This window comes from Ooceraea biroi, chromosome 2 (assembly GCF_003672135.1).
Source record: "Ooceraea biroi isolate clonal line C1 chromosome 2, Obir_v5.4, whole genome shotgun sequence".
In the NCBI taxonomy this organism is placed as follows: Eukaryota; Metazoa; Arthropoda; class Insecta; order Hymenoptera; family Formicidae; genus Ooceraea; species Ooceraea biroi.
The window spans coordinates 6,290,850-6,314,774 of record NC_039507.1 but is presented as its reverse complement, the minus strand read 5'-3'; the positions used below and the strand labels follow the sequence as shown (position 1 = coordinate 6,314,774).

Here is a 23,925-nt window from a genome sequence, read left to right as displayed (position 1 = left end):
GTATAGCATTTGATAAAAATGCTTGCACGTGGAGGAAAAATTTGCAAAATCTTGAACACTGATATTGTCAAAATCCATAATTATATATATCACTTCGACGGGAAGATTCGTTATTGTTGCCATTGTGAGAAAAAAAAACGATATAAATGAATCTACGATACGTATACGAAATTTATGTATTTTGCATTACACTAGCAATTGCACTGGTCTGTAGATTGTCACTTAAATGCATAAAAGCGAATGGAATACCACAGCACAGTGTTGGAAGCGACACTCTTATTTCACACGTGCATTGCAAGTATTCTGAGTGACGCATAAAGTTTGTGAAACGATCTATCCTGTAGTAGCCACGTGGTAGACACTAACGGGCCTATATTCAGCACGCATTTACAAAAAGCTTTCAATGTAACTTTTCAGCCAATCAAGTGGTTTTCAAGCCACTTCTAGAAGTTCTAGAGGCGCTTGTATCGTTGTAAACCATTGAGCTATACAGGGTGTAATTTAATTCGCGCCCACTATTGACACAGTGATGTTTCTCATGAAAAACTGAGTCGAAAAGTCCTGAATCATTTTTTTCTATAATGTTTACTAAAGTAGTAATTATTGAGTAATGTCAATCCAATCAGCGCCGATCTTTAGCCGGATGTACGTCAGGGAGTCGATCGTCTAGTAGTGTTCGTGAGTATGCCGCTGCGTTTGTGTTGTTAAGCAGTGACTTACAGACGTGTATATTTCTAAAGAATTAAGCATTGATTGGTTTGACTTTACTCAATAATTACCACTTTATTAAACATTATAGAAAACAATCATTCAGGACTATCTCTTTCTCTTTTCAGCACACGCTTTATGTTAGGACAGGAATACCTACGCAATACTGGCTTCTTTCTCGAAATTGAGTCACCCCCTCCTTGAAGGCTCCAGTATGTATATCTCACAAAAATTACCTTTTTTTAAAAAAGGAGAAAAAAGGCGCCAAGTACACGCGCCAGCAACCAACTAAATAAAAATTAATCTATTACACAAATGTCGTATAGTATATATAAAATTAACCAAGTAAAAATTAACTTATTAAAAAAATGTCGTATATAAACCTATAAAAAATATGATATTGGAAAATGGCGCCAAGTAAAACTTTACCAGTCACAACTAACCAAATAAAAATTAATTTCTTTAAAAAATGTCGTATATATATAAAAATAAAAAATAGTAATGCTAAAGAACTTGGCGCTGCTACATCATCAAGTAATACGTTAACTGACAATGCTATCAAGTAATACGTTAACTGACAATGCTAACTAATGTTTAAACGTTAATTGAGTGTTCACTAATGTAATATTGTTATTTACTTAGTGAATATTGTTTTATGCAGCAGCGCCAAATTCTTTAGCATTACTATTTTTTATTTTTATATATATACGACATTTTTTAAGAAATTAATTTTTATTTGGTTAGTTGTGACTAGAGAACCTCAAGTAAGAGTATGGACATCGTAGATTCGCACCTGATTGGTGGGATCGAAAATGGCGGATTTGAGGTTTATCAATTAAGGGACTCTACTAAATAAAATACATTTTTGTTAGAAAAAAAATTGCACCTAACATTAATTGTGAAAATAACAATATCTTTATAAAATAAATATTCCTGGTGGAAAAATATATCATATTTTCTAAAAAAAATTGAAACGTTTCTCAGAATAAATCAGAAAATCTAAAAAAATTTGAAAAATCATTACTTTTTATTATGTTTTATAAATTTTCATACATAGAGATACTGAAAATTCTCATCCAGTCATTTCTGAAAAATATTGAGAAAATAATAATTTTTCAGAAATAACTGGATGAAAATGTTTAGAACATTTCAGTATCTCAAAGTATGAACATTTCTGTAAAATAGTAATAATTTTTGAGAATATTTCTGATTGCTAAGTTATGAGAAATAAGAATCGTTCCAATTCTAAAAAAAAGGTAATTATATAATTTAACGGAGCATCCTCGGGTGACCTTGACCTTGACATATATTATAAAGATCACCCTCCTGAGTGACCTTCGAAAGGTTTTAGCCGTCGCTCATTGTTTATTAAAAAGTTATAAACAAAATAAATTCAGTGATTTCGTATGGATCTTCGACTTTTCACACGAAGCAAGGACTTGAAGTTGACATATATTACACAGATCGCCTCACCAAGTAACATGCAGAAGGTTTCATCTGTTGCTCGTTGTTTGTTAAAAAGTTATTAACCAAAAAAGTATCACGCATAGTTTTCAGCCCGCTTCGCGGGAGGGCGGGGGGGAGGAGCAAAGCTCCTCCTCCCCGCCGTGATACGTGTCTGAACGTCTTCTATTATAGTATAAAACAATCGTGTATCACACTGAAATTTGTTATACTGGCCGGCTCCCGCGAAGCGGGCTGAAAACTATGCGTGATACTTTTTTGGTTAATAACTTTTTAATAAACAACGAGCAACAGATGAAACCTTCTGCATGTTACTTAGTGGAAAATCCATACGAAACCACTAAATTTATTTTGTTAATAACTTTTTAATGAACACGAGCGCCGGCTAAAACCTTTTGAAGGTCACTCAGGAGAGTGACCGTTATAAGATATGTCAAGGTCAAGGTCATCGGAGATGCCTCCTTTTCTTCAGGTTTACCCACTTCTTTTGTTTACAACTTTTTAATAAACAACGAGCGACGGCTAAAACCTTTTGAAGGTCACTCAGGAGGGTGACCTTTATAATATATGTCAAGGTCAAGGTCATCCCGAGGGTGCTCCGTTAAACTATATAATTACCGTCATTTCGCTTACTTTTCTTACACTAATATTTTTAATTCTAAAGTAAGGAAGGTTATATTGTATACTCCTCATAGATAGTGACCATACGAACGCCATTTTCGATCCACGATGTCCATACTCTTACTTGAGGTTCTCTAGTTGTGACTGGTAAAGTTTTACTTGGCGCCATTTTCCGATATCATATTTTTTATAGGTTTATATACGACATGTTTTTAATAAGTTAATTTTTACTTGGTTAATTTTATATATATATACGACATTTGTGTAATAGGTTAATTTTTATTTGGTTAGTTACGACTGGCGCGTGTACTTGTCGCCTTTTTTCTCCTTTTTTTTAAAAAAAAGGTAATTTTTGTGAGTATTATACAACGCGACAATAGTTTTCCATGAGATACTATAGAATAGATTAGTAATTATGCCGTGGTGTCTCGTCCGGATGGATAAAGAACTATGTAGTCATGCTGTACTGACTGCATATCCAACAGAGTTTTAAAAACCATAAATAAAATGGAAAAACGGGGCCCTTTAGTCCCGTCGCGCTGCGCGCGCACGTAACCTCATTGTGTTTTCTGTTCTTGCAGAGTCCACAGAGTTCGTTGTACTGTTTTGTGTTTTTTCTTTCCTTTTTCTTCGTTCATCACTTTCGTATTGACCATGTCAGGTCATCAGAGGCGACGCCCGCTGTTTTTCATTAGGGAATTGCACGCATCGGGAGCGATCCCGTGAGCGTCAGCGGATTGCGTCCGCGATCCTAACCTCTCGAGGTTAGCCCGGTATTTATCACATTATCTTTTATTAATTAGTGCTTGTCCACTAATACTGTGCCCATTATCGCACTGTTATATCGAATGTCGATTTTCATCTGCTGGTTTCGAGTGAGTATTTACGTCATTTTTACTGACAACAGCTACTACTGTTTCCTGTTACCGGTATATATACACATGTATGATTAGTGCAGCAAGGATTAGTGCAGCTTATGGCGCGTAAGGTGCGCACGAGGATCGCCAAGCGGACTTCTAGTCTCCGCGTCGTTGCTACGAGAGCGACTTCTAACCTCGCAGAACTTCGAGGGAGTCACCACGTGGGACCTTCGCGGGATCTTCCGGTTCTACGCCTTGTGGCTGGTTGGTGCAAGCCGTAAGCGAAATTTTTCGCTTATGCAGTGTCGTATCTCCCTGACATCCAGCGAGGTGTCGGAGGATATTCAAAGACCGGCGAGTCTTGTTCCGCATGCGGACTTTACGACACTCTTGGACGGACCCGGCGAGATATCCGTACCGTTGGCTCCCCGACATCCAGCGAGGTGTGGGAGGATATTGTTAGACCGGCGAGTCTTGCCCCACATGCGGACATTACGACGGACCCGGCGAGGTATCCGTACAGTTGACTCTCCGAACGGAACGTAGACGAGCAGACGGCCCTTGCTGGCCGGGGCGGCGACCTAGGTATGTCTCCTTCCCATCTTGCCCATCTTTGTAACAAGATGCACGATGAAGGAGGACATAACCGACTGCTCACTTCTACTGTGTTCCGCTTCTCTCTCCCTTTTTTCCCTCCCTTTTCAGTGAATGTCTCTCCGTTAGCGTTGGAGGACCTCACACTGTTACCGTCCTCGATCCGGTGGCCAGCGCAACGATCGGGCATGGCGGACCTGCGGAGTCCAGGTCCAGGTCGGCTTCTCTCCAAGAGAACAGCCTCCATCACCGCTACAGCACCGGAATTATCTATTTTCTTGGATGCTATCGCCATCGCGGTATTTTCCCGTCTTTGGGAGGATTGAGGGACTACCCTCTTCGGTGAGAGTAGCTTCTTTCAGCAGTGCACCGCAACCAGACCGGAACAGATCTGGTAATTTCATCAGCTCTATTATGGCGACTGCTTGGTCTAGTCAAATGACAACCGAGGTCCATTCTGTCCATGTGGCTTTGAACTATTGGGACAATGACCTTACGGGGTTCTCAAAGGTCGGATCTCCGTCTCCGGATGTCAGCAGACGGAGAAGGCACTGATGAAGCAGATGGATCAGCAAAATGGAAGTATCCGCTTGTTGACGGAATACCTTGTTTCGTCTCTTTCAGACGACGAGGATTGTTTCAGCTTGTCTGCCAGCCTCTACCACCGGCTCCTCCTTTTTGACAACGGTCTTGCTATTCGTGTCGGATCGCCGCTAAGCGCGTTCAGCAGTAAAGCGAGTGACGGGCAATCGGCTGGTCGAGCTGCATCCAATGTTTTTTGTCCCGACAGGCATTCACTTTAGCTTCCTCGACTTCACGAGTGAAATGATCTTCAGGTGACCCCAGTGGATCCATTTTTTCATCCGCAAGCGGCTATCGCTAATGGCTGCAGAAACGGTTCGAGTGGCACCATCTATTGTGCAGTGTCTCCGAAGATGGCGTGTAATATGCCTTACCTGCAGGTTCATCAACCATCCGTCGGGCTTGTATCGCCCGACACGGCTCGACCTTTCTCTCCGTGCAGTGTCACGACGGCAGGGACAAAATAAACAGTCCCTCCGCGTAATGTATCCTCGCATCACCAATCGAGGAAGGATTTTTTCGCAGTGTGCCGCACCAGGATGTCGTCTTCCTGCTCCTGAGTTCGCACCTGACGTTACACCCGGCAGAATCAACGGGTTGTTTGACTGTCTGCACGAATCGAGAGCGAAAGATAACATTTGCTCTCAGATACTCGGCTTACCGACTATACGAGTTCCTTTTTCCGCATCACCGCTGTTCCGTTCTTATCTGTCGGAGTGGTCTCTGTCCGCGCGGAGAGCCTCTCACTGCATTGCGGATATTTAGCGGTTATGAGCCTTCGCTGATACTTATCACATTTGGCCTGTGAGCTATTGCCTTTTTGCGGAGGAATGAATTTCTTCTTAAAGTTACACGAACTGAACGCATTCCGGTCTCCATCTTATATATGGAAGATTGACGTACTATAGCCTCAGGATGCTAAATTGTACGACATTGTGCATCTTGAACGCATCTCAGCTGGTATCGTTGCACTCCTCTCTTTCTCTGTTATTAATAACGAGCTTTATGGTTTTGTCTCGTGGCCTGTCCACGACACCTTCCACTTTTCCTACGACCGTCTGCCCCCTGGTTAGGGTATTGCGACGGAGGAATTCTCAATCCATCGTATTTTTACACGATTTTCGGCCTTTAGACGCTCTGGAAGAGGTCTATCGACGAAAGATGTCAGCCTTCTTGGATCTATTCTTCTTTTTGGGCGCCAAATGTAGCTTGGGTTGCAGCTACGATTCTATCTACCGATCTGCCAATGATACTGAATGTGTCGTGAGATCCTCGGTGCTCTATCCGAGATTTCACACACATAATTGCTTGCTTCTAGCGGTTTACCCTATCCCGTTTATGCAGCTCTATATGACCTGCTTCATTTCAAGACAGCCGAGAGGCAGAAGCTTTTGGTCCTGGAGACTCATTCTCAAACCTATGGCGTGTGGATGTCACCCTCCGGATATCTGAGTTCAGATTACAATCGGATTGGCGTTTTCTCTAACGTTATTTAGTGCGCTACAGCTCGCTCTGGCTTCGAGGGTCCTCTGTTCTTTGATGTACCTTTAACGAGCTGACGAGCTCCATAGAAGGTAACCCCCCATGTGAATGGGTTTGGTGCTTCGGAACGGCTGTTCCTAGCACTTTTTACGTTCACGCTCTTGTGCTAATAGTGTGCTATGCTTTAGCGTATTTTGCCGCAGATTTTCAAGTCTGCAATATCATCGGAGATAGACGGAGATGGCGCGCACAGCGCAATACTTACTTTTCTCGTTTTTTATATTGTCTTCCTCGGCACTGTCATTACAGTCGCCGCATCAAGAGTTCCAGTCATCGATGCTGAATCACTACTGCTAACTCCGACGTCCAATCGGGCTGAGACAGCATTTAGTCTTCTCGTCGCAGAGTTGGTTGCATTAATAGCAACCGTGAAACGTTGAGGCTTCCTGGTTCTTCGCCCCTGATTTAGGAGCGATTGCTGTGTTTATCATATCTCGATAGTATGATCTGCCTCAATTACTGGGAACTCCATAGGACGTTCGCCTTCACAGTGTGAAAGCAGATTAGTTTACCCGATATATTTGCCGATTCTTGCACTGTACTCTGCTATTGTATACTCCTTATACTATATCTCTACTTCGATACAGTCCTTCTCGGTTGCCACATGCCCAATAATCTCATTCTATCTGTATCTGCGCCCGTTGGCCAAGTTGGCGTCTATATTTTCTTCTGTCTGTACCGCTGTTACTATGACACTAGTCCTTCTTCTAGCGCCAGGATCCGATCAATATGCTACTCTCTCACAGTCGTTATATCTCTGTTTATCGTTCGCTATGGGTCAAGCCATCATTCGGATGCCGGACATTCGGATAACATTAGCCGCCAGTTGCGCGCAACTGCTATCTATTTTTCCCGGTTTTTTCCGTCGTCTGGATCTGTGTATTGTTCCTTTTGCTTGCGCTCTATCTCGACCCCGCCAGGAATCTTCATGCGGTCGATTATATTTCTTTACTCTATCCTGCGTGATAACAACTTATTATTATAAGACTATCATCGCGAGCCTTTTGGATTTTGTTTTATCAAGAAATCTTTGTTTCTTACTCCGAAATTTATGCCTCGTTATGAGGGCTAATTGTCTTGGTTCTTGTAATTATTTCCGTCTCCCGTCTTTTCGTAAGACATACGGTTGGTTCCGACGTGTGGCACTTATCGGCCCTCCTGTATAACCCGTTCGCTCGTAAGCGGAATATCACTCAATTTGCGGTACTTCCTTGTCGTCCTGACCCGACGATGTCGCTCCGGCGGCACGAAAACGAGCGTGATCAATGTTTTCGGTTTGTTTCTTTTTTCGTTACCGCAGCTACTTTGCTTGCGGATTGATCGTTCTTCTTATAATATTATTATACTATTTTTATACCAGTCTCAGGAGTCTCCTATCGTAGACTGGTTATAACCCTTATTTGTCTGTTGCTGTTCTAATTTCTTTGGTTGGTTTTTTGCGCCCACAGGTGCGCCCAGTTCCTTTCTTTGGAGGATGTACAGGCTTTATAATGTACCTGCTTCCTTGGATATTGTACCAAGTGTTATGTTAATTTGGTACTTCTCGGCAAATCGCGCTTTGAACAATTACATAGTTCTTTATCCATCCGGACGAGACACCACGGCATAATTGTATAATTAAACGAACTTACCTGTAAGTGAAGTTCGATTATAATTATGCCTGGTGTCTCGTCCGGATGGACTTTCCCCGCCCAAAGCCTTGAACTTCTTCCCTCCCTCTATATTAGGCGATTTGCCTCGTAACTTTGAAATAATGAGGTTACGTGCGTGCGCGGCGCCGCGGGCCGTGCGCAGCGCGACGGGACTGAAGGGCCCCGTTTTTCCATTTTATTTATGGTTTTTAAAACTCTGTTGGATATGCAGTCAGCACAGCATGACTACATAGTTCTTTATCCATCCGCACGAGACACCAGGTATAATTATAATCGAACTTCACTTACAGGTAAGTTCGTTTAATTATACAATTAGGAAACCCCCTTCGCAAGCACCTGCCGACATGTGACAGTCCTATGCCTGACCGTAACTTGAAGGATTCGCCGGCCGTGCAGAGAGGCAAGGGGAAAGAAGTAGGCGTAGCTCTTGAAAATCCTCAAAAGTGGAAGTAATTCCGATCAGTGGTCTAAAAGTAAGACTATGAGAGCCAATTTATTGGATGATTCATTGTGCCTGTCGTTAAAGGCCATCACACATAAAATTCCGTGAGGACGTAAGACGTAAGCGTAAGCAAATTGACCAATCCCAATGGAGTATTGGGCTCTCCATAACCCCTCCAGAGCCCAATACTCCATTGGGATTGGTCAATTTGCTTACGCTTACGTCTTACGTCCTTACGGAATTTTATGTGTGATGGCCTTAATTGATGCTACTGACGGACGGTTATCGAAGCAGTCTAAACATACGAATTTTATTTGTCGTGCCGTTGCCGGTACGTGACGGTCCGTGTCGTAATGTGAATCGATCTTAAATGTTTTAAGCTAAGAAAATTCCATTAAAGTAAAAGCATTGTGCATTTTATTTTAATTTTATTTTTAGAAGATCGACATTATTGTCTTATCTAAATATTATCTAAAGCTTATCTAAATTTGTTGATGTTAATGAAACTTTCGTTTTTTACCTGAGAGAGAGAGAGTGCATATCACAGATATATTTTTTTAAAAATAAATGTACTTATTGTTAGTAATATACATGTGGATAAAAAGGATATCTAGAGTGGCTGAAACGGGAAGATGACCGATTACGTTGCTTGCACTGCGTCGTCGTTGCGTCTCCTCTCAACGGCCTTTGGAAGCTGCGGCGAACGCAATGAAACGAGCACCAAGATTGCGGCAATTTAGCGCGGTTTTACTGCGCGTTCTTGCGCCACAAAACCGAGTACGCCGAAATCGAGGAAGCGGCCCAACGATTTCCGGTAGTCGAGAGAAGCTAGCGGAGAACTGGAGCCGGAGGAACGTGAGTTTCCTTCGCGAGTCCGGGGCGAATTTAAGTGCCTTCGAATAACCGCGATCCTGCGATGAGAATCGCCGGTACCGAGCACTCCCGTGATCCGCATGATCTTACGCGATCTACGCAACCGCGTGAACGGTGATGCTCGCGAGAACTCGCGGAACGAGAAATAGAACATCGAAGGGATGTCCGATAGCAATCTATTTCATCTCGCTTTATTTTGTTCGTAAATTTATAAATTTCGCGGCACCGTTCGAGGAATTAGTTTAATTGTATGATTGAACGAACTTACCAAGTGAAGTGAAGTTCGATCCTAATTATGTCCTTGGTCTCGTCCGGATGGAATAACTATGTAGTCGTGCTCCTGTACGACTACATAGTTATTCCATCCGGACGAGACCTAAGGAACATAATTTTTGATCGTTTTTTTAGTGAAATATGACTCATCTCATTTTTCGTGGATGTTAGCTAATTTATACGAGCCGGTTAGCTTCTAGGAATAGAGAGACCTGGTTAGAAGGTGAGACGAGCGGTTCCCGAAGGCGAGACCACACCGGCACACTCATCGGCCAGTTACGCGAACCCTGATGACCTTACGGGATCGCGTCCTAGCCGATATGAGCGCACGGCGAGCGTTGTTCGTAGTCGCGCTCATAGTCTCCTCTCGCTCTTTCTCTGCCTCTCGGTTCCTCTCGACGGAGAGCCAGCCACCTGGTCCGGCCACGGAATTAATCGACTGTGCTCTACAAATTGATTTCGAGCAAAAAGTAAGCTCTCGCCGGCCAAGAACCCGAGAGTGAGCGAGGCCGTCCCGGTTACGTCCGAGACGCAGGCCACGTCTTTAAAAAGCTCCTCGACGCTTTAAGCGCCCGGAATGGGCCGGCTACCGGATGCGTAACCACCTCCCCTAGCGAGCGCGAGAGAAAGATAGGAAGAAAAAGAAAGGGAGAGAGAAAGAGAGAGAGAGAGAGAGAAAAAACGGAGCTCGCATCCATTCATACGACGGACGGGCGTAATACTGCCGTTGTCGATTGCCGAGACACGCTCCCTCGTCACGCTTCTCCTTCTTGAGGCTCGATTCACTCGCGGAACGAGATTGGCACGACCGGCGCGGGCGCAATTATATTGAAATTATATTCGTTTTTATTATCGGACGGCCGATATTGTGTACCGTCGCGTGATTGACAGACTGTTTGGGGATACTTGCCGGCAGCTGGGAGGCTGCTGCTCTTCTTTATCTCGTTCATTCTCGGTGCTTTTTGCGCGCCGATCATTACGTACGATCATAATGTCGGCCACTCTCTAACATGAGTGCTTCGTTAACTGTAATTATGCTTTATTACAAGTCTCCGATTGACGGGTCCCGAGTGACGGTGGGATTTATGTGTATCGGGATGCAAATGATAGTAATTTATTCAATTACTTATTTTATCTTAAAGTGTCTGTCGTAAGCCCTTATTGAACCTTGGAAAAGGATGAATGATGTAGCAAAATGCGGAAAATGGTTACACTAACTGAAGATCTTGGTACCTCGAGAATCATTTTTTAATTTACCAGCATATCGGGTATACTGTTTATACCCTTCACAAGCCTGCAGTTAATCACTTTCTCGTCCATTTGTCGTTCAGATCTGAATGCGAAGTGAAAAGTGAAACTTCGTTCATCGGACTGCTGTCGTAAAGACACAATGAATTCTCCGTTCTTTTCTTTTCTCCGTGTCTCTGTCCTTTTCCTCGTCTCTCTCTCTCTCTCTCTCTCTCTCTCTCTCTCTCTCTCTTTCTCTCTTTTTCTCTCTCTCTCGGTTTGTTTTCAAGTTGCTTTACCGTGATTTATTAGCTCCACGCCCGCCACGGAATTGGACAGAATTATAATTGGCTCGCGTAATTTATTAATGAATTTACGACGCCCGCGCCGCGCTGCGCCGCGTCGATCGACGAGTCACATCCGATTGTTGGATGCTATTGATCCTAAATCACATTCAGTCTGATGTAAGTTCTTCTACAGGCTCCTTTCGATCGCGGCACGATCCTCCCCGAATTATTATATATCGAAATTTATCAATTGTTGTAAGATTATGTTACAGATATCATATATATTAAAAAATATTACATCACATTTGTCGGTCTTTCGTATAATATAATCGTATAGTATATAATCGTATAATACTAATCTCGCTCGATTTCGAATCGCACCACTGCTTCCGATCTTTCTGGAAATTCTCAGCATACTTATGTCAAATTATTCACTGTGAACAATGGTCCCCAGTTCGCCCTAGTTTTCCCTAAATTAGAAGAAAGTCCATAAAATCCTGTTCCTGTTTCCGCCTTAACTTTAAACAAATTTCCTCCTCAGAGCTTATTGTCCCGCACTTATTCCCGTTCGCCAATTGGCGAGCATAATAACTTTCGTCTGTAAGTCTCGAAAGTCTCACCATTATCCATATTTCTGAAAAAAAAGAAAAGATAAGTGACAGAAAAATTTCTAGCATGATAGCAACATAGTGTACGATCCCTCGCATCATCCCTCGCAGTCCTTATACGGCCTCGCCTTTTCTCGCTCGGAATTTTCCCGGAGTCCTTGGGCTCGTAGAACGTGGTCCGCCATAAAACGCTTGACGAATGCGAGCGGGTATCTCGTTTCCCGGCCTTTCCCTCTACCTCCCGCTGCCGTGCTCCCTCCTCGTCCATCACTCACACCCCCCGCAATCTGGCTTTTTTTCGCCAGTTTCCACGGTGCGCAGGTTGCAACCCCGCAACGCCCATCGTCACCGACAAGGATGGCGGCACAGACATGCTGAGATGGAGGGCGCGAGGAAGGGAGGAAGAGCTGTTACATTTGTAACATTTTCGCTTTTACGATTTTCCAGCTGGTTTACATTTTAGAGCCGCTCTTACTCGCCTCCACTTTGCGCTCCCGATTCTTTCCTTCTCCTTTCCCCATACCATCCCCCGCTGCAGTCTATACTCGAACCGTCACTGGTGGATGCTGCACTTCGCGTTTCTCCCCCACGATCGTTGTCCCCGCGCCCCAAAACAGTTTTAGCTGTGTTTTCCCTGCGCGTAGCGTATCTCAAAGCCACTCGAGCGAGGTCCACAAAGGATTTCATTTTCTCAAATAATCCCGAAAACGCGATGGAAGGATCGTAAAACGAGCAGGCAATCTCGCCTTTACGAGTTTTCGGTTGCGTCGACGTGCAGTCGATCCTGCTGGAGGGAGGACGCCTCCTTCTTCCTTTTTTTTTCTTCTCACTGGAAAAATCTCTTCGAATATAAAGGAGTCGGTTGAATCAATTGCATTTTACGTCGCCGCATGGGTTCACTGAAAAAAATTGTAGTCTCGTTTCATCGAACTATATCTTTGACTTCGATCGCATTTTCTATATTTTTTTTCATCAGAATAGATTTCTGTTATTTTATTTGCTTTTCTAATTTGCTGAATGTTTAATTGAAAATGCATTGTAACACAGTATTCTCTACGATTTGCTGCTGCTGTTGCAACAGAAATACAAAAAAAAATTGCTCGTTTCGCAAACTGCTGCACAAGATCTGCAAAAATATTGCAGCAGTTAGTAGAGGTTTTTCGGTCAGTGAATCTAGTTTGGGTTAGTTCATCGGCACTTTGGACATGTCACTCAGTCATTATGAGCCCATTAGTCGTGTCGAATGACAAGACGAGCGTTCGTCTCGTATTACTTTCGGCGTGTGAAAGGATCGAAAGAACCCTCGTAAAAAAGCCGATAGAGTAACATGGTTTCCGAAGTCGATATGTTTGAAACGTGCGAGAGTAGATAAAGTTGTATTTTATGTAACACGTACAGATAGATCAATTATAGAAGGCGAAGTCCGACTTTTTACGTTTATATATTATAATATATAATAATTTATTTAGAAAGGGTTTTGATTAAAAGAAAAACTCTAAAAAAACTTTTTTCTATAATTTACTTATTATGTATTTAATATTCGTTATAATGGAAATATAATATGGAGAAACGTGGTGTTACATACCTACGTACATATATTTTCTGCTTCACTGGGCACTCGTATATATGTTCCTTGTTAATTTAGTTCAATGTTATGATAAGAACAGTATATCTTGCTTGACGGCTTGATAAGAGAAATATAAGTGGGAACACGAGACATACTTTAGTGCCGCCACCCACTGTGAAGTGAGTTTGTGTGTTTTCGTAGAAAAAGGAGCGAAATCCGAGCCCGCAGGACGTGACACGTCCTAAATACTACCACATGTCGGTACCACATTGCGGGCCTGTTGCCGCTAATTCTAGTAATTAACGTAACATTTATCTCGTCGTCTATATTCGGAATTCTCGGTCCACCGCGAAAAATAACAGGCGAAATTGGGAGCAACATGTACTTTCTCCTCCTCCTTATCAATACGAGGCTAATCAGCGAATAATTTAATTCAAGCTAATTAGTAGCTGCAGTGCAAAGGGCAAAACTGATTAGACACAACTCACTTGATCGCGCAAGTCATTTCTCAGAGCATGTATAAATGAATTTATCTATTAAATACATAAATTCGAATTGCTTAATTATGTTTCAACGTCCGTCTTCTGGGTCCTTCGACGTTCCCTGCCCCGTTACATTTCCGTCATTCCTATGAAATTTCAAAGATTGAACATTGTCTTGATATGCAGTATATTTTGGCTTGTTGATTACCTTTTCTTCTCGGTCTCTCGCGCATTAGCAAACTTGGTCTTTTCTTCCTTAGCAGGTTTCTTCTTTTTCGCGTTGACTTACACATTTGATTCTTGTTTCTGTTTCTCTTTGTAACTCTTTCTGAATAAATCGACGTATTCCATAGGCGTAGCCGTACCTAAGGCGCTTCCTCTGAGCCTATCATCGAGTTGTTCCATCCCCGCCATTACAGCCTCATATCGCCTTACGTTGCCTAGATGACCGGAAACCATGCTGCTTCGTAACACGGCACCCCTACGAGAGACCGACCGTTTGGCACGCAAATGATGGTTCATGGGCGCCATGGGTTCTTTTTTCCTCGTGGACGGAGTCTCCCAAAATCTCTGATCGAGCCCAAAGAGTTCGTCATCTTAAATACAACAAAGAGTTGTATTTGAGAGACATCCTTCAACAGGCATATTAGTCATTGCATTAGTTATCTATGACCTGAAAGAACTGTCACTGAAAGAAAGATAACTATTCATCTCTAAAGGTTAGAAGTAATTCTAAAAGACAAATTTCGCTTTTAAATACCATTAAGCTTTGTGGCAATTGTTCCTTGACAGTTTCTGGACTAGAATAGACATAAGAAGCCTGCAAAGATGGATATGGTTCCCAAAAATATCATTGTATATCAATTGTATTGTATTCTGCTGGAGAATGCTACAAAGGGACTCAGGATGCAAACCACGTATCCCATGATGTGAATGAAGGGCACACTTTCACATCGCACCACGGTTGGTAACAATTCCGCGGCAAATTACAGCGCGACGTTGGACGCAACGTTGATGAAGAATCTGCCGACCATGACGAACGAGATGAAGTAGATGCCGATTGGCACACTGGCAGCGAAGAGGCTGAAGAGGCGACGAACAGGCTCAATCTTCGACCGCAGATGTCAAGGATATATGTTATTAAAATCTCCGCTGGGAACTCCGTCGAGGAAGCGATAGTAAACGTCGTGAAGATGTCCCTGCCTAGACTGTCCAAACATCTGATGTGACCGTCGTATGCCATTGAGATCGCGCTCCAGGAGATTATTAACAAAAGAGTTGTTCTTCTAGGTGGTGGAAGATGATCGCTCAATTTTCTTGTTCCACATCGTGACTGTTACCGGAAACTTATTGTAATCTCTTAGTCTTGAAGAGAACTGCGAGTACTGAAGAGTACTGTAGTTCTTCGTCGCTAGAGTTTCAGCGGTCTCCACGCAGTCATCGAGAAAATTTTCGTAGATGTCTTGCGGTACACTTGTGAAATTTATCTTCTCAATCTTCATTATGATTTTCACCGCTTTTTCAATCTTTCCTTTGCTGATAAGCCACCTTGATGAGAAATCCAAATAGGGAATTAATATTTACAAAATAATCTAATAAAAATAATTTATCGAAATTCTGAAAACTCATTTATGAGTATCATTCTTCTCAATCTTCCTTTTGATTTTTTTCTGTTTACCTGATTCTTTCTGAAACGACAAAGGGCGTAACAACGATGGACACTAACGGTACTGACTAAAGCAAACATTCTCCAATCCGAGAGATGCTCTTGGTGATCCAAAGCAGGCACATTGCTGCCGCAGAGTAGAATATCCCATAGGACATATTGTCTGCGAACGTTTGCCATTTAGAACCGACGTATTCCAGCACGAGTATGTAAACGACGGCAAACATGTTGTCGAAGGCAAAACCGACGATGAATCTACAAAGGTAGAACTGCCAAAAGAACGTGACATATACCGTGCTGAAGCCACCGATGAATCCCATTATATTCGTGCCGATTAGCACTGGAATGCGACCATACTTGTCAGACAGCCAGCCGAACAGAAACCCACCGCATATGGCACCGATGAAGAAAATATTCTGCGCCAAAGTTGTTTTATAAGCTGCATCGCACAATTAACAAACGAAATTTCTAGAGTTTAAAGAAAAATTATCAAATTCAGCAAGACTAGACAAAAATTGCTAATGAATTGTAGAAATTTGATATTATTGGTTAATTATACTGCTCGAAAAGTGCACTTTAAGACAGAAAAGGGTGAGACGCTGGTCGAAATGTCGGAGTTCTGGCTTTCCTAAAATACTTTTCATATAGTTCTAAACGTAACTATGAATTTCCTAAAGAGCTTTTCTGTCTTAAAGTGCACTTTTCGAGCAGTTTAAATTTTTTAAAAAATTATACAATGTCCCTGGTACATAGCACTCTTTAGTAATACACCCTGTATATTAGGTGCATATATATTATTTTTGATTAAAGATAAAAGCACCGAATTTATTTACGTGCCTAATATGTTACATATTACATAATGAACAGAAAAATCAAATAAGAAATGAGGTGTAGAAAATATGAAAAATTAAGATTTAAATATAATAATTATTTTTTGAGACAAAAAATATGTTGGAAGATGTAATTTCTTCAATTTTGTTATTTTATCTAAATAAATGAAAATATCATCAATAGTAGTAGCCTCGCTGTCAGGAGCCCAAGACAATAAACTAGATGAAGGTTCCCTCATGATATAAAAATTTTAATTTCCAACAATTATAGGTTTGTTCTTTTTCGCTGCACTTCAAGAAAGTATATTTATTCTACTCCAACTATTGCACTAGTTCAGAAGTGCAGTGAAAAAGAACAAATTATATTTCCAAATACTTGTACACAATGTAACCTAACTTTTATCACTAACTACTCTAAATCTAACGACTGACGCAGTGACAGTGACGCCACGAAATAATACAAGTGATGTTATCTTCATACAGTTATTAACAATTATTCATCTGATATCGATTAAATTAATCGATATGAATAACCGATCTCTTGAAAACACAAGAAAGAAAAATGCAAGAGGAAGGAAATTCAAGGAAGGATTCGCTGAGCGTTAACACGTTTTTCCTCTTATATAAGAATCCTCCCTTTGTCGTTTGTGCTCGACGGGGTCGGGTGCACCTCAGTTTGACCTTTTCCCCGTAGTAAAGGAGGTTCCGGAGATCATCAACGTCCGGGCGTGGAGGCGGGCCAATCAGAGCCGCCGTTTAGCTAATGCGTGTAACGTGGCCCAGGGGATGATTCGACGGGGGTGGTGTGCGGGTTAGTGCGCTCGTAACTCCGCGGGGATGGTGGCACCTTACACCCCTTACGAGCCACCCCATTTTGTCGGTCTCATCCACCCGGGAGATGATAGCTGGGAGAAGGCGGGCTTGGATTTCCCCTTCCCCCTACGATTTCCAATTTGCAGGGACGAGTAATCCGGCGATTTACATAACTCCATGGTAACCGTGTCAGGCTCCTTGCCGCGAACTGAGCTTTAGCATGCTCGCGGAAAAGGGTGGAAGGGTGGTAACATGCTTCGCGAGAGATCGATCGTTGACGCGATAAGGTTGTTTAGGCTCGCCGTCGGTGCGCCGTAGGCGGTTGATCTTAATTAATGACATGCATCAGGCTCGGTACAACGATGAATTTTCCATTAGGTAGCTTTATCGGGTGCGCGTAGACAGCTTTATTATTATTATAAATTCCAAGTAGTTTGCTCTAACAGATGACACTCTAGATGAAGTAAACTAAAAACTGGGCTAACTAGTTTAGTTATTTAATATACAGTGAGATAATGAAAATATTTATTTTTCATTGAAATATCCATGAGAGATAGACATGGATTCTACTTAAGTTTTACACTAAAAAGTACTTCTTTAATGTTTAATTATTCGATTCGGCAAGTTAATAAATAAATTTGATAGTTAATTGCGCGTTGATCGAAGGTTCTGTAATTCGCACCGAATCTCCCCGTTTTTCGGATCGATCCGGCAACGAATCAGGGCGTAGTTAACTAATGCGGGGTTACGTTGGTACAGCCCCCAAGGGGATGGCACGAACACCGTCGACGTAGTTAGGAATGAAACGTGGCCTGTGGTAACGCTCTGAAAAAGCTTAATCCACAGAGAGAATCCTTACTACTGTAATTTACTATACTATACTATACTTACTACTATATATTGTTATATATCACGCGACTGTGTAATCGATATACCTAAATGTCAGGAATATTTATATCTGACAACATCTAATTAATTGCATAATATTCTCATAATCGATAAAACGTTTTCTTTTCTTTTTCTTCTGTTTAAATCTGTAACGATTCTTCTTTCGAATCCCCACAATGCGTTCATTATTCCGTAATGCCTCTTCATTCGCGTTGAATTATTTCGCCCTCAAGTAGACTGTGATAATGATATCGCGGCCCAGTCGGGGCAATTAATTATTTAAAATTTAATTAATTCCCTCACTATCGGTCGAGGCGGCTTTTCTCCGTCGCGAGCGTCGCAAAAAAGAAGAAAGAAAGTAGCCTCTTTCAGCTGCGCTTTGTCCGTCGCTTAATGGCGGCGCTTCTTCTATTTTGCCGGATCTAATTTCCGTTCCCGCCGTGGCTTCTGCCACAATTAATTCACCCGGAATCCAATTAATTCGCCGGACGGCCAATGAACTAACGTTGTTTGTCGAAGAAGACGTTCGCGCTGCCATTCCTGGGCACGGAAGGAAGCTGCGGGCGTGGGAGGGGTGAAATACCACGGGGAGAAAGATAAAATTACATTATCGCCTAAAGCGCCCTCGACGAAGAGGGCGGGTGGCGGGACGGGAAAGGGCGGCAGAAAAGCGGGGCGAAAATCACGTCCCGTAATTCCCGGGCATTAAGGTAAACGTCCAACTCGCAGGGCGCAGGTTCGGTCGCCATGGCGACTACAGGGTGCTTCCCACCACCAGCAACCATCCCTTTCAATCGATAACTTATGAAACCGTCGTACATGCCTTCCCCCGACCGTCCCGCTTCGTCCCGCAGCCGACTGGATGCGCGACTCGGCTTCCTGTCATGGCGATACTTCGGATGTCTATATGAGAAAAAGGAAAAAGCTCGAACGACCGGAACGTTTTCATACGTGCTGCTAACGGCATTACTATTCTTCTGTAATTTCACGGTAGATTTGATAAAAAGCAGCTTTTGGCACGTCTGTCGTATAAAATCTAAAATCGCTTATCGAATGCAATTGTTACATCAATTATTACGTTTTATCAATTTGACTTAGTATATTTAATAGATTTAGCTTAATAGATTAGCTGAATAATGGTCACTTATATGCCAAACCATAACAGATTAAGAAGAAAAATTTATTTAAATGATAATTAAAATAAAATATCCTTTAATCGAGTGCCAAGCATAATAATCTTATTATCTTATTTCTTCATCTTGATCGGCAACAGAATAGGTACCTCCATGAATCGAACCTTTAGGTCGAGAGCAATTTTGCGCGTCGTGTTACAGCGCGCGATCCGAAATCCTCGTAATGTAATTCGCAATTATGGCCAGCCGGCCGCGAGCGAGCGGAACTTGTTTATTCTTCATGACGTACGATCGCCGACATTAACTGCGAACGCTTTAACCACCAGCCCACCATTTGTCGGCCGGTAATGCGTGCGATCGATTAATTAAATCCGGCCAACCGGCGGCGGTATCGCGCGTCGATTCATCCCCTAAACGGCTGGCCAATCGCAGCGAGCTTGCACATGGGGTGATTACAGCGACCCTTCGCCGCTCTTCTCGAGGGTGGGGAACGTCATGGCGGGATACGGTTATCGTACGGCAAGGCGATCACGCCAAATTGGAACCCTTCGGGAAACGACGGACGACATCTCCGGAATGACAACGCAGAACGCGCACACGGAAGATTTTATCACGCGAAAGGAAACCGGATAAGCTTTCCGGGTATATCGCGAGGAAACTCTGTAGATGATTATTATTCTGATGTAATCCCTGGCTATCAGAGGCAATATTTAATATGAGCTCGCGCACTTTTATATTTTTCTAAAATATATCAAAATATCATTAATATCCAAACAGTGCTTATTTCGTATCTTATGCATCTATCCATCTTCTTTCCCATCATCGAGCCTTTATATTAATACAAATTTTCATATGCACTATAAAACAGACTATATAATGCTGCTGATTATTCAATCTCTTCTTGAACAATCTGCAAGGTTGTAAATATGGCAGAATATAGAGTCGAGAGAAAGTTAAATCGAGAGAAGATCGAGACGGAGAATCGAAAAGGAAAAAGAGAGAGAAAGAAAGAAAAAGAGAGACAAAGTGAGACAGAAAGAGAAGAGAAGAGCTCTCGGTCCAGCTTATGCGCAGTTCGGAGAATTTTAACAAGACGGGCTCTCGTCGCCCTGGGCGAGGAATTCTCTAACAAGAAAGGGCACTTCTCCCCTCAAAAATAATGAAGTCTTCAAGCCACGTTCCCACAGGCCCCTCGAGGGTGCCGCGTTGCACCTTTGTGCCACTCGAATCACCGCGCGGATTCGCGGCCGCACTCTTTTCCGTCAAAGTGTCAACTCTCGCCGTTCAAGTAACAAAGCCCGCAAAAAGAGTGCTCTATATGTAATAATATATCGTGTTTGTCAGGCACATTTCTGTAGAAGAAGACAACTTAACCGTTCGAACGATGATAAATTGGATCAATAAGTAATTTTGCTCGATTGCTTCACTTATGCAGACTTATTTATTCAGTTAAATATAATATTTGATTTTCAACCGACCCATTTTACACTGAAATTAATTAATATTGCCGAGCTCTGGAAGAAGAATTAAGAAAAATTCTGAAGCGCTTGAAAAATTGACTAAACTAAACTTTCGTAATCAGTCAATCATATACGTACTGGTAACTGAAAAATAAACACATGAAAACATTGATTAACAAGTGCGATCGCACAGTCAGCCGAGGACTAAGCTTGCGCGTAGATTTCATATAAGAATATTCAGATCCTCCTGAATATTATTTACAAGAATATTCAGGAGGATGGTCCTCAATTAAGCAGGTTATCGATAAAGTAATTGTAATGAGCTTTCAGTGACAATTTTGTGGATTTTATGAGAAGCGTGTAGAGTGAAAAAATATGTGAAGGAGGAGGCGGACGAGAATGCTCTTCCAGTCGGACCGTCGTCAATTTGCGTGCCGATGAGCGAGTCAGCTTGTCGCCCCGTTCGGCGACGCGCGTTTTCGCACCATCTGTATGGATATTTCTGCTGGTTGGCCCGTGCCCGGCTAATTAAATCAGCTCGGGAATTCGTGGCTCTTATCAGGATTTCATGTAAATTCGAGAACGGCGCGAATCCGATGTCCTGCGTGCCAATTAGTCGAGGCGGTGTCCGAACCGCGCGATCCGCCTTGTAATTTCCTTGCTCGAAGGATACCATAAGGACACTTTTATGTGACCAGAATGAATTATTGATCGTAGACACGCAAACGTACCGCTAATTTCGTCACCTCTCGAATGAGCCGTAATCATTTTCAAATCGCCGATACGGGCTAATTAGTTTCTCCTTGTGAAAATTGATAATACCGAGAAGGTACATGCGCATATGTGCATATTATTAAAAATTACTAGACAGTAATTATTTTCATCTTATTACATTTCATTACATTATTTTTTTATTTTGATTTTACAGTTTTTATTTTATCAATTTTGTTCATAGATTAACATAGATCATGCCTATCACATTTTTATCTTTATAATAATAGTTGTTTCAGAATAATAAATTGCTGAAATGCTTTGTACGAATGCCGTGTGTTCTCTTGGAAAAACGTGCGCTTCCACTTTTTTCTGCTCCACAACGCTCGTTAACGAGAATCCGAGTGCGTAGCTGAAAAAATCACGAGCAAAACGAACGCGGACCGGGACCCAACCGGGTGGTACATTTAATTCGGAACGCGCGAAATAACAAACAAAAGGGAACCGTCGAAACTTAAACCAAACAGGCGGATTGGATATCGTCGGCACCGGCTTCGATCGCGTACGTGCGCGCGAAAGTGTATCGACGCAATCGAAATCGGCGCAGGGGCGAAATCGAAATTGGCCGGTCGATCTCACAAAAGCGCGCCAGTCCGCGCCTCTAACTCAATTATTACGAAGTAACGGCCATGGTTGCCCGATTTTTTTTCCAACCAGATTTTTACGTCAATTTTAAAAAAGCACGACGAAAAACCTCGGTGCCCGATGGTCAAATAATGAGAAGAATAATTTCCTACATTCATATCGAAATCAAAATTTTCCACATTTTTTTGTTTGACGCGTGAAGAATTATGTAAATTCTTCATTTTTCCAATGAGCTGTTTATTTTCCGTCAGAGAAATTCCACGTCTTTGCAAGCATCATTCTTTACACTTGCGAGTAGTGAAAACGTCGAATACAAGATTGAAGTCGCGAATCTACAGAGAAAGAGAGGGAGAGGAAATCAGCAAAGGGATGACTTATTCTTTCGACAAACCCCCCTCCTTTCCGTTCTTTACATATGGCGCTTAGTACAGGCAATAACCATCGATAATCGGCCAATAGGAACGACCACCCCTCGCGGATCGTCGATTCCCCCTCTCTTCTATGAATCCGTAGGCAGCATGACAAATAACTCTCACAATGGCCCATCGGCCACCCCCGCTTCCTCCTGCCACCCTTGTTGCAGTTTGCCAGCTCGTCCCCTTCTAACCCCCTCGTGTTATACACGACCAGATCGGTTCCGGCAATTTTACATTCACGTCACAGCCCCGCTGATTTATTATAATGTTTGCCGCTCGTCTGCCTCTCGTCGTCCCTTCGCCGACCACCTCTCCTCCGCTGCCGCGCTGACGACCCTATGTTCAGCCGGCGAATTGGGAAAATACTCTCCGGGGGATGAACTGTCGATGGGACGATGTCTGTTTCGAGGTTGGTTGGCTTCGAGGGATCGAGATCGAAATCGGACGAGATCATAGTCTATTTATGGTCGCGGTCGGAGGGTGGCTAAGTGTGATGGCTCGATGGGAAAGTAACGGGGATGGTTCGGCGATTTGCAATTGTCTGGCTAAGTGCCGGGCATGTACCTACTCTGAAAATTTTTTATTCTCACCTAACGCGTTCCCGATCACTGAAATGTCAAGAGAATAATTATGAGTTAGATACATATACTAACGTTAAAATTAATTTTCTAATTAAACACTGTTTCTTCCGCGATATTTCTTACGATATTTTAAAACGAGGAGGAAAAAGGAAAAAGTCCATTCTCGAAATTTTCTCGAGAAACGTGTAGCAATGGGATCCACCGGAAGATCGATTCGCGAGGCCGTCCAGGTTCTCCAAGACCGAATCCCGATAAACAAGACAATTTCGCAGGCGGACGTCCCAGGGAATCCATAAATCGTGCAAGGCAACTCGTCCGCCAGCGCGTATCTGCGCTCCGCCGCGATTAGAGCCGATCGGAGCGGACTCGCCATCTTGAAGGCGTTTGCTGCCAAACGATTGAATGTCTCCCCAAGCGGACATCCTGCGCCGTATCACCATCGGACCCTTTTCTCACCGATGCAGCCACCCTCTTTTCACCCGCCTCTTCGCTCCGTTCACCACCGATTCGCCCTCGCGTGTCCCGGGAATTGAAAGCGCCAGCGATTCGGCCGACTCGAAAGCGGCGACGATTCTATTTTCCTCCGGCCAGCCTCATACGGGGAATGAAAATCTTTACGACGAATCCGACCACGAAAATGGGATAGGTTATCCCTCTTATACCGGGGAGTGCTCTCGGTAATACCCACTGCGACGATTGGCACGACCACGCGTGAGACTTGCGGGATGAGTCGCGCGGTATCAATTGCGCGACGGGAAATCATGAGGAGCGCGACACGTAATTTGCGGAATCCGGCTATTCCGGAACAATTCTTCAGAGCGAGATTCATTTATCAATTTGCATCAACGATGATTTCTTCAGCGCCGGAGTGTCTCGAGAAGGGAACAACGCGCCCGAGGCTTCCGGCCGGGCGACAAAACAGTTTCCGATTTACCGAACAACAATTCTATTTTCCGACGAGTCAAGAGGCGAGAGGATGGAAATCTATACGGTGGAGTTC

General features: G+C 43.0%; 1 pseudogene; it reads right to left on the bottom strand.

The window, feature by feature from the left end:
* Window positions 1-11,683: 11,683 nt before the first annotated feature.
* LOC105275413 lies at window positions 11,684-15,891 on the bottom strand (annotated as a pseudogene).
* Between the last annotated feature and the right edge of the window lie 8,034 nt (window positions 15,892-23,925).